The following is a 9,558-nucleotide window of genomic DNA, read 5'->3' on the forward strand; positions in this document are numbered from 1 at the left end:
ACATTATTTTAGACAAACCTAAACCAAAAAAAGAAAAAAAGTGACAGCAAATATAAAAAAAAATTATGAATATCTATAAGTAGGGCTCATACAGCTAAAGTAAAATATAGAATCTCAGTTATTGAGTATAAACAGAAAACAAACAAATCACATACAAAGACATCAAAGAGTAATAATAAATATATGGTGAAAATTAACCTTATAGTAATTAAAGAAATAGATGTTAAAACAAACCAGTGATAAAGATATAGAGATAATAAGCAATGGTTTGCTCATACATTGCGGGTATCATTATAAAATGATACTGTCCATTTGGAAAGCATTTTGACTATATGTCGTAGGTCAGGGTGCTCCTACATTTTGATTCAGAGGTCCCACTTCTTGGACTCTAGCCAGAGACATACTCCAAAATATGGGGAAAGTTATATGCTGCAAGTTGTATATCACAGCATTATTTATATTGAAGACTAGGCCACAACTTCAAGATGCTAGAGGTAGGGGCTATACCCAACTCCCTGTAGCCACCTGGACCATGATGCTACTTCATGTTTCTCTGCTTTGCACATATTCCTGGTCTTTACGTGAAGGACTCTCCTTGCCCTGTGTCTGTGAGCTGAGCTCTCTTCTCTCACTTATCCTCAACACTTTTGATCAGCATTTTCCAGGCTCCCTCTTTCATCCCCACAAGCCCTCCTACACTCTTCCATTTTGGCCCTTGGAGACTACCTGTAATTAACTCATTTCCCTCCCTGTCTCTTCCACTCTGCTACGTCTCCTTCAAGGGTGTGCACCATTTCCTTTTAATCTTAGAATTACTAGCATCCTGCCAATGTTTCAGGTGCTTGATAAATATTTATTTAAAAATGGATGAATCAGGGACTTCCCTGGTGGTCCAGTGGTTAAGACTGTGGGCTCCCAATGCAGGAGGCATGGGTTCGACCCCTGGTCGGGGAACTAGGATCCAGCATGCCGCATGGCACAGCCAAAAAAAAAAAAAAAAAGGATAAATCATTTACTCAAAACTTTTACAGACATTAAGGATGATGATTCTAATCGCTTATATGTGGAATATAGAAAAATGGTACAGATGAACTTATTTGCAAAGCACAAATAGAGACACCGATGTAGAGACCAAACTTAAGGATACCAAGGGGGGAAGGGGGAGTGGTGGGATGAATTGGGAGATTGGGATTGACATATATACACTAATATGTATGAAATAGATAACTAATGAGAACTATAGCACAGGAAACTCTACTCAGTGCTCTGTGGTGACCTAAATCAGAAGGAAATCCAAAAAAAGAGGGGATCTATGTATACATATAACTGATTCACTTTGCTGTACAGTAGAAACTAACACATCGTAAAGCAACTATATGCCAATAAAAATTAATTTTAAAAAAGCATGATGATTATAAAGAGTATGTGGCAATGTGTGAATACATTATAATGTTTAATTTTAATTTTGTGGAAATACCTCTAATGTAAAATATGAAAAAAGCAAGGGCAAAATAGTATACAGAGTAGGCTACCATCTTGTAAAAAATAATAATAATAAAGCATGTTGGCAAAGGAGAGTGGAAAATTTATATATGCACATATTTCCTTGTTAATGGGTAGGCTATGTATAGAAGAAAATAAACTGGTAGTAGTGGTTTGAGGGGCAGGGGGCAGACTAGAGGCCTAAAGATATGATGGGAGGGAGGCCTGCTTTATTTTTCAATATATAAAAAATATATTTTTTGTTTGTTTGTTTTCAAAATTTGTACCATGTATATGATATACCTGTTTTGAAAAACAAATCAATCTACAAAATTGTATGCAATTATATGAAAAAAAGTTAGGCGTGAATTCTTGACAAATAATGGTTGTTCAGCTGTGGGATTGTGGGTGATTTTGTTTTCACGTTTCTGGTTTCTTTTTTATTTAATGTGGTTATACTGCTTTTACAATGACAAAGATAAAATTATAAATAAAGACATGAACAAATAACTAAGTAATCATTATATTTATTTCAGCACCACCTTTCATGACTCAATAAATTCTCGCCTATTTTAAGGAGGAAAAAAAAGGAGAGTAATTTTCTCCCTGGAGACAGCTACAGCCATCTCCTTTATAATTCTGAGGTTGAAAAAATGGTTAATAAGTTTAATTACTGAAAAGTTAATCAGCCTTTCAAATGGCAGTAAGAACAAGTAAAGCACATTCTTCTAATAGTTGCCCAAAAGGCAAGATATGACAAGAGCGTTTTAACCTAAGACACCAAATTTAGTGAGCTTGACTCTCTCTATATTTCACTCTCCCCACTGACTTTCTGCCTCCCTCCTCTCTCTCTTTCACTGTCTGTCTCTCTGCTCCTCTAGTCCTGTATTTTTCTTTTCCTTCTCTGTGGCCAGCACTGGTGGTTGTCTACCCACCTAATGTTCCAATGTCCCCCCTCTTTTCACAGCCATAGGCCTGGGAAGGTCAGCTCCAATGGGTGAGCCAAACCTGGCTCTTGCCAATGTTCAGTTCAGAAATGGGCATGAGGTTCCCTTGGTGGCGCAGTGGTTGAGAGTCCGCCTGCTGATGCAGGGGACACGGGTTCGTGCCCCGGTCCGGGAAGATCCCACATGCCGCGGAGCGGCTAGGCCCGTGAGCCATGGCCGCTGGGCCTGCGCGTCCGGAGCCTGTGCTCCGCAACGGGAGAGGCCACAACAGTGAGAGCCCTGCGTACCGTAAAAAAAAAAAAAAAGAAATGGGCATGAGACACAATTCTGACCAATGAGGAGAATCTTCTGGGAGTTTCCTCACATCTAAGAGATGTTTTCTTTTTGGCCTTGGATGTAATTGTGTTTGGACGTGACACCTGAGTCCTCTACAGCCTGACAATAATAAAGACCATACCAAGCATGGCAGAGTGAGAAAGTGAAAAGAACCCAGGCTTCATGCCATCATTGCCTGGCTGACTTCAGCCTATTCAGGACTTCCTGTCACAGGAGAGAACTTGTTAGTTAAGGCACTGTGAGAGAGGTTTTCAGTTTCATGCAGCTCAAAGTATTCTGTTTTAAACACTCTCCTTCTGGCGTTCTCTCCTGACCCTTTGATTTTCTCTTCTTGAATCACCACCAGTGTTTCCACGTTTCTCTCAGTACCACCCTTTTTCTCCTTTTCCCTCCCCTCTCCTCTCTTCCCCAACTGTTCCTGTCCGTCTTCAACAATACAGGGGGGACCTTTAGCACAGTCTGACCAGCTTACACCCACCCCTTTCTTTCACTGTCTCAGCCACAAGGTGCTTCCCCACCTCCGACCACACTCATACTTCACGGCTGACAGGCCTGGGTGGATCCACGCCCCAGAGTCTGTCTCTCTCCATGTTGGAGTTCCTTAACAAAGGAATCCCTGCATGTGGCTGAAATGGAGGTGATGTTTTTTAGGAGAGCTGAGGGGCCTGTGTTTCCAGGAGGAAGACTCTCACACTCTCTCTGCAGAAAGAGGAAGGAAGCACAAACACCAAGAGAAACAGGGGCAGAGTCTCTGACAACGTGGGCCACGCAAACTGTTGTACATTTTGTGCTCTGAAAAGCTTCCGGCCCTGCTAAAGGCTTTCTATTTCTGGATTTCTTCAAGAGGACCCTATCCTTGAGGTTTAAGAAGTTTTTAGACAGAATTCTTCCATTGCACCCCATTTGGGCTTTAGCTACTTCGGAGTAGGTATCTCACATTTGCAAATCAAAGAACCTTGATTAAAACAAGTCATTCCACCTCAAATCCATTATCTAATGAGGTCAACTGAAAACATTTTAATTGGCCATAATGTAAATATTTGTTGTAGTTAATGAATCAAATATTGTGCCTACTGTTCTTTCATCAAAAAGTGAGTAAATTAAAATATTCTATTTCTCTAAAAAACAAAGGATCCCCCAGAATCAGTATCACCCCGTGCCCCTCTCACCCCACGCCCACACGTACCCATTAAGGAAGTCTAGTTTTCAGGGCCCCAGGAAGAACATAAAAAGAAAGCATATCTGTCTCATAAATATGATTAAACAAGCATATGTAGAACACAGTTGTTTCACTTTTAAAAATCAATTATAATTGCTTGTGTAATAAGATGAATTCTGTCTTTTACAAAACATGACAGCACAGGCGTTGATTTTGTTGATGTTGCTGTTTCACCTTCTTTTGGAAATATCACCTCAATTTCCTACTGCTTTGGAAATAGTCAGCGAGGCCTCCCTCTGAATCAAGGTGCCAGGCCCTACCCTCACCTTACCAGGGGCAGATGCATGACACACATTTGGCCAGTCAGAAGTTCCCTTCATGCTACTGCACAGAGGGAGGAAAAGACCAAAAACTACCTGGAGTTCATTCATTGCAGCCCCTGGACAAGTCTGAGGCTGCCCTTGGGACCTTCAGGGTCCTCCTGGTTCTTCTGCCCTCCCTCTAGTTCCGTAAACTAGCTTATTTCCTTGAGTAAATTTCCCTTCTGATTAAATCAGCCTACTTCAATGGCTTAGACCAAAAAATTCCTAATCAACACTTGGTGAACTTTTTTTTTTATAACTTATTTATTTTATTTTTGGCTGCGTTGGGTCTTCGTTGCTGTGCGTGGGCTTTCTCTAGTTGCGGCGAGCGGGGGCTAGTTTTCATTGTGGTGCACGCGCTTCTCATTGCAGTGGCTTCTCCTGTTGCAGAGCACGGGCTCTAGGCACATGGGCTTCAGTAGTTGTGGCATGTGGGCTCAGTAGTTGTGGCACGTGGGCTCAGTAGTTGAGGCGCTCAGGCTTAGTTGCTCCGCGGCATGTGGGATCTTCCTGGACTAGGTCTCGAACCCGTGTCCCCTGCATTGGCAGGAGGATTCTCAACCACTGCGCCACCAGGGAAGTCCTAGGTGAACTTCTGAAACTGCACTTTCAGAGAAAAATGTTAACTTTTTTCTGATTTCCAAAGTAGGATAGCCTTATTATACAATATTTAGAAAATTCAGAAAAAAATTTTAAAGACTCCCGCATGACATTTCCAAAGAAAACTGTCAATATTTTGATATATTTTCTTCATTAACAAATATTTTTGTATGGTTGATCTCATTCTGTAGAGAAAAAAACTTAAACCTACTACATTTTCCATTTGCCAGTGCCCCCAAATAGTGCAGAGAAATCCCCCATCAAATAGAAACAAGTCCAACTCATTTTCCAGGCTGTGGTTATCAGTCAAGATTCTAACCTCGTTGCCCTGTATCTCTAACCCTTGAGTGTTTTCCTTTTCCACCACGTATCGGTCTTTGTTTCCTTTCTCCTAAGACAAACATCCTTGCTTGCTCCCTTACATTCCTAACTCACTCCTACCTCCAAACAATCTCAAAATTCCATTCCCACCCCACAAACTCCATCCTTCTTTTCATCCATCACCAAATCAAATTATATTGCAGTTAAGCATTTCAATTCCTTATAAAAATCTGCCCCCATTTAACACTAGGCATGCTAATCATATCTAGTAATTTCCTCTTTCACCATTTAGTTTCTTTCACCGTCTAAAAACTTTGCTTCTGTGATATATCTCTTCCCAATGGAACTATAATTGGTGGAACATTGAACTTAATGTCCAGAAGCAGGGAATAGATATTAGCAGATTCATCAGATATCCATTTAGGTTTTTTTAGGCAGAATCAATCGATTCAACAACAAATATTTACTGAGCACATCTCCCATTAAGGCACCTGTAGTCATAATTTCTGCCCTAAGACTGAACTGGAAGAAATAGACAGAGGTAAGGACACAGGTCAGAATGGACTAAGTGCTACAATTCCAACGAAGTACAGTGTGATACAGAGTCATAAAAAAACTTCTTCCAGGGCTTCCCTGGTGGCACAGTGGTTGAGAGTCCGTCTGCCGATGCAGGGGACACGGGTTCGTGCCCCGGTCTGGGAAGATCCCACATGCCGCAAAGCGGCTGGGCCCATGAACAATGGCCGCTGAGCTTGCGCATCCGGAGCCTGTGCTCCGCAACGGGAGAGGCCACAACAATGAGAGGCCCGCGTACCGCAAAAACTTCTTCCGGTTCTATTTTTCCTTTTCTTTTTTTTTTTTTTTTCTTTTCTGTAGTAGTAGCATTAAGGTGCAACTACTAGGGACAAAAACTAGTTCCATTTATGAAGACTGAATGTCTTATATCTGAATCATTTATTTGAATGAGTTCAGGACTCTGAAAGAATAAGTTTTAAAATTTATAATTAACCACAATGGTATAACCATTGTGGAAAACCCTTTGGCAGTTCCTCAAAAAGTTAAACAGAATTAACATATGATTCAGCAATTCCATTCCCAGGTATATACCCCAAAGAAATGAAAGCAGGGAACCAAAGAGATACTTGTTTACCAATGCTCATAGCAGCAGGAGAGCCAAAATGTGGAAACAGCCCAGTGTCCCTCAATAAATGAATGGATAAACAAGATACAGTATATATACAATGGAATATTACTCAGCCTTAAAAAGGAAGGACATTTTGATACATGCTACAGCATGGCTGAATCTTGAAAACATGCTAAGTGAAATAAGACGGACACATACGGACACATAGTGTATGATTCTACTTATATGAAGTACCTAAAAAAGGCAAATTCATAGAGACACAAAGTAGAATAGAGATTACTAAGGACTGAGGGGAAAGAGAATGAAGAGTTATTGTTTAATAGATACAGAGTTTCTGTTTGAGATGATGAAAAATTCTGGAAATGAATAGTGGTGATGGTTGCAGGACACTGTGAATACTTAATGCCACTGAACTATATGCTTAGAAATGGTTAAAATGGTAAATTTTATGTTCTATATATTTTAGCACAATAAAAAAGTCTACATTTATAACAAATAACAAACTGAAGAATACTTCAAAATATAGAAATAAGTTGCTCAAGTCTAAATATGATCAAAATTAAATGTCCGATATATACATTCTAAGGCTACGAGTTGTGTGTGTCCTCACTTTAGGAAATCTAATAGAAGTGTAAAAATAAACGTAGAGATGACTGCGTACAAAAGGATCTGTTTTACAGAGGGATTTATCCAAGTATTCTTTTAAACAAGGAGCTGCCCCTGTAAACGTAATTGTTTGCTAATTGATCAGGAGCAACACAGCAAAGGCTGTTGAGAGCAGAACACCCTCTGGAAAGAGGCATCAGGAAGCTGAGGCTGCTCTCTAGTGCACAGTCTCACACAGGAGACCAGCCACCTGTGTTTCTCTCTTCCCAGAGGAGCTCTGGGCCCTCTCAAGGCTTCTAGGAGAATCCAACATAGCTGCGGTGAGTTGGGGATACAGTGGTGAGAGGATTAGCTACCTTCTAAGCTGATGATCTGAGGTTTTATATCAATCACTCAGCAACCTTTTCTAGTAGACCACAAACTCCTTGAGGGCAGGGATCAAATTTTTGTGTAGTGTGTTGCCTTGCAAGTATGCTACACGTGCTGGGTGTACAATATTATTTGCTGAATAAATGAGTGAATGAATAACTGTACTACAAAATGGCAATGGAAGGTCAAACAAAAATAGTTATAAAGCAGCTCTGAAATTCTAATATACAAGAAATCCACTTGAGTCATAAAAGTTCAAATGACACATACAATCTTAGAGAAACACTCCTCAAAGCATAAAGTGAGCAAAATCTGTGTCCACGCTTATCCTATCTTCTCCTACAAAAGGGCTCTATTTTCTACTGTGTTTGTAACTCTGTCTTATACCCAAATGCACCACATTCACTGGGTTCACCATAAATACTGTCAACAGAATGAGTGACAAGGCAAAAAATAGCTTGCAGTACTTTTCATTTTTTACAAATGTGGAAAGCATATTAAACCATCTGCTGATTAAAAATATGCATGTTTTGACTTGCATATGAATCAAATTAACATACATAAATCCAGCACCTCCACATCACTAGATTCACAGCCACAGCCAATAAATTTCCGTGTTTCTTCAAATTCATCAATCCCAGAGTGACATGATTGTTATTAGAAATAAAATACACAGTAATGGTTTAAAACTAAAAGCTAACTTTTGTTTTATTTCAATTCAATGGTCATTTATCCTCTAAAAATAAAAAAGGCACAAGATCATTGGGAATCTAAAATTTTATGCTCAAATTTGCTCTATAAATACCTAATATCACCATGGGAAGCTAAAGTTTGAGGTATAGAACAGGAACCATCGTCCTTCAATATGATGAATTAGGATTAACCAAAGTACAACATGTTGAACCCTAGCACCTTGCTGCCTTATATAACCCCAGAAATGTGAAAGGTCTCAAGTTGCAGCTTCTAGAACTTCAGCTTCTACCTGCCCCTCTGCTCCCACGGGTCTGTCACCACCACATTCTCTCCAAGACTAAAATTTATTCAGAAACTTGAAGGATTCTTCCCGAACAATTGCATCGAGGAGATTTAACTGTCATGCTATTTATTTGTACTATGTGCCTTTGTTGAGTTGAGTTGCTAATATTTAGTCGTATAATCATGGCTTTAGATGAGATCATGAAAAGTTAGTCCAGGGCTTCCCTGGTGGTGCAGTGGTTGAGAGTCCGCCTGCCGAAGCAGGGGACACGGGTTCGTGCCCCGGTCCGGGAAGATCCCACATGCTGTGGAGAGGCTGGGCCCGTGAGCCACGGCCGCTGAGCCTGCGTGTCCGGAGCCTGTGCTCCGCAACGGGAGAGGACACAACAGTGAGAGGCCTGCGTACTGCAAAAAAAAAAAGCTAGTCCATTTCTTCCCTGGAGCAGGGAAGATTCTCTGGGAAGTAGAGGAATAGCTCTGTTATACTGTTATACTGTTATACTAATGCACCTGTCAACCCTCCTGGGAGGAAGAACACCTCCAAACTACAAACCTAGGTTGGGCCCAAGACAATTAAGAGGGGGTCAAGGGAATTCCCTAGTGCTCCAGTGGTTGGGACTCTGGGCTTCCACTGCCAGGGGCCGGGTTCGATTAGCTGGTCAGGGAACTAAGATCCTGCAAGCCACCTGGTACAGCCAAAAAAAAACGGGGTCAATCGCTGTTACTGAGAGACACCCTGCCCCTTCCTCTTAACTCCTCAGTCTCTCAGGATTCACCACCATCTGGAGTACTGCTCTAGGAGCAAGGATGTAGCCTGGGTAGAACCTCTGGCACCCAGCCTCTCTTTGCACCCGGCTGTTGACATACCTCTGGCAACATATAAATGCCCAGCACTTTGGTCATTGGGTCCTCCCAGGACTGCCAGCACTGAGTCACTGAGGACAATGGAAATCTTTCCAGAGCAGTGTTTTCTAGCCTTGTCTGGTGATGAGAATCATCTAGGGTTATTGTCATAAACACAGATTCCCAGGCCCTTTCCCTAGATGTTCATTTTTAATAGGTCTATACGGGGTCCAGGAATCTGATTATTTAACAAGGGCTCAGGTAATGCTCTTCACCAGGGAATTTGGGGAAATACTGAGATCAGCACATTCTTCTAAGTGTTCCTTGAGTCTCCTGGTAGGAGGGAGTTGCCCTGTGTGGATTCAAGCCTTGTCATCTCTGGGGATAATGAAGGTGAGTGTACTTTGTACACTG

The sequence above is a fragment of the Delphinus delphis genome, chromosome 5, assembly GCF_949987515.2.
Source record: "Delphinus delphis chromosome 5, mDelDel1.2, whole genome shotgun sequence".
Lineage (NCBI taxonomy): Eukaryota > Metazoa > Chordata > Mammalia > Artiodactyla > Delphinidae > Delphinus > Delphinus delphis.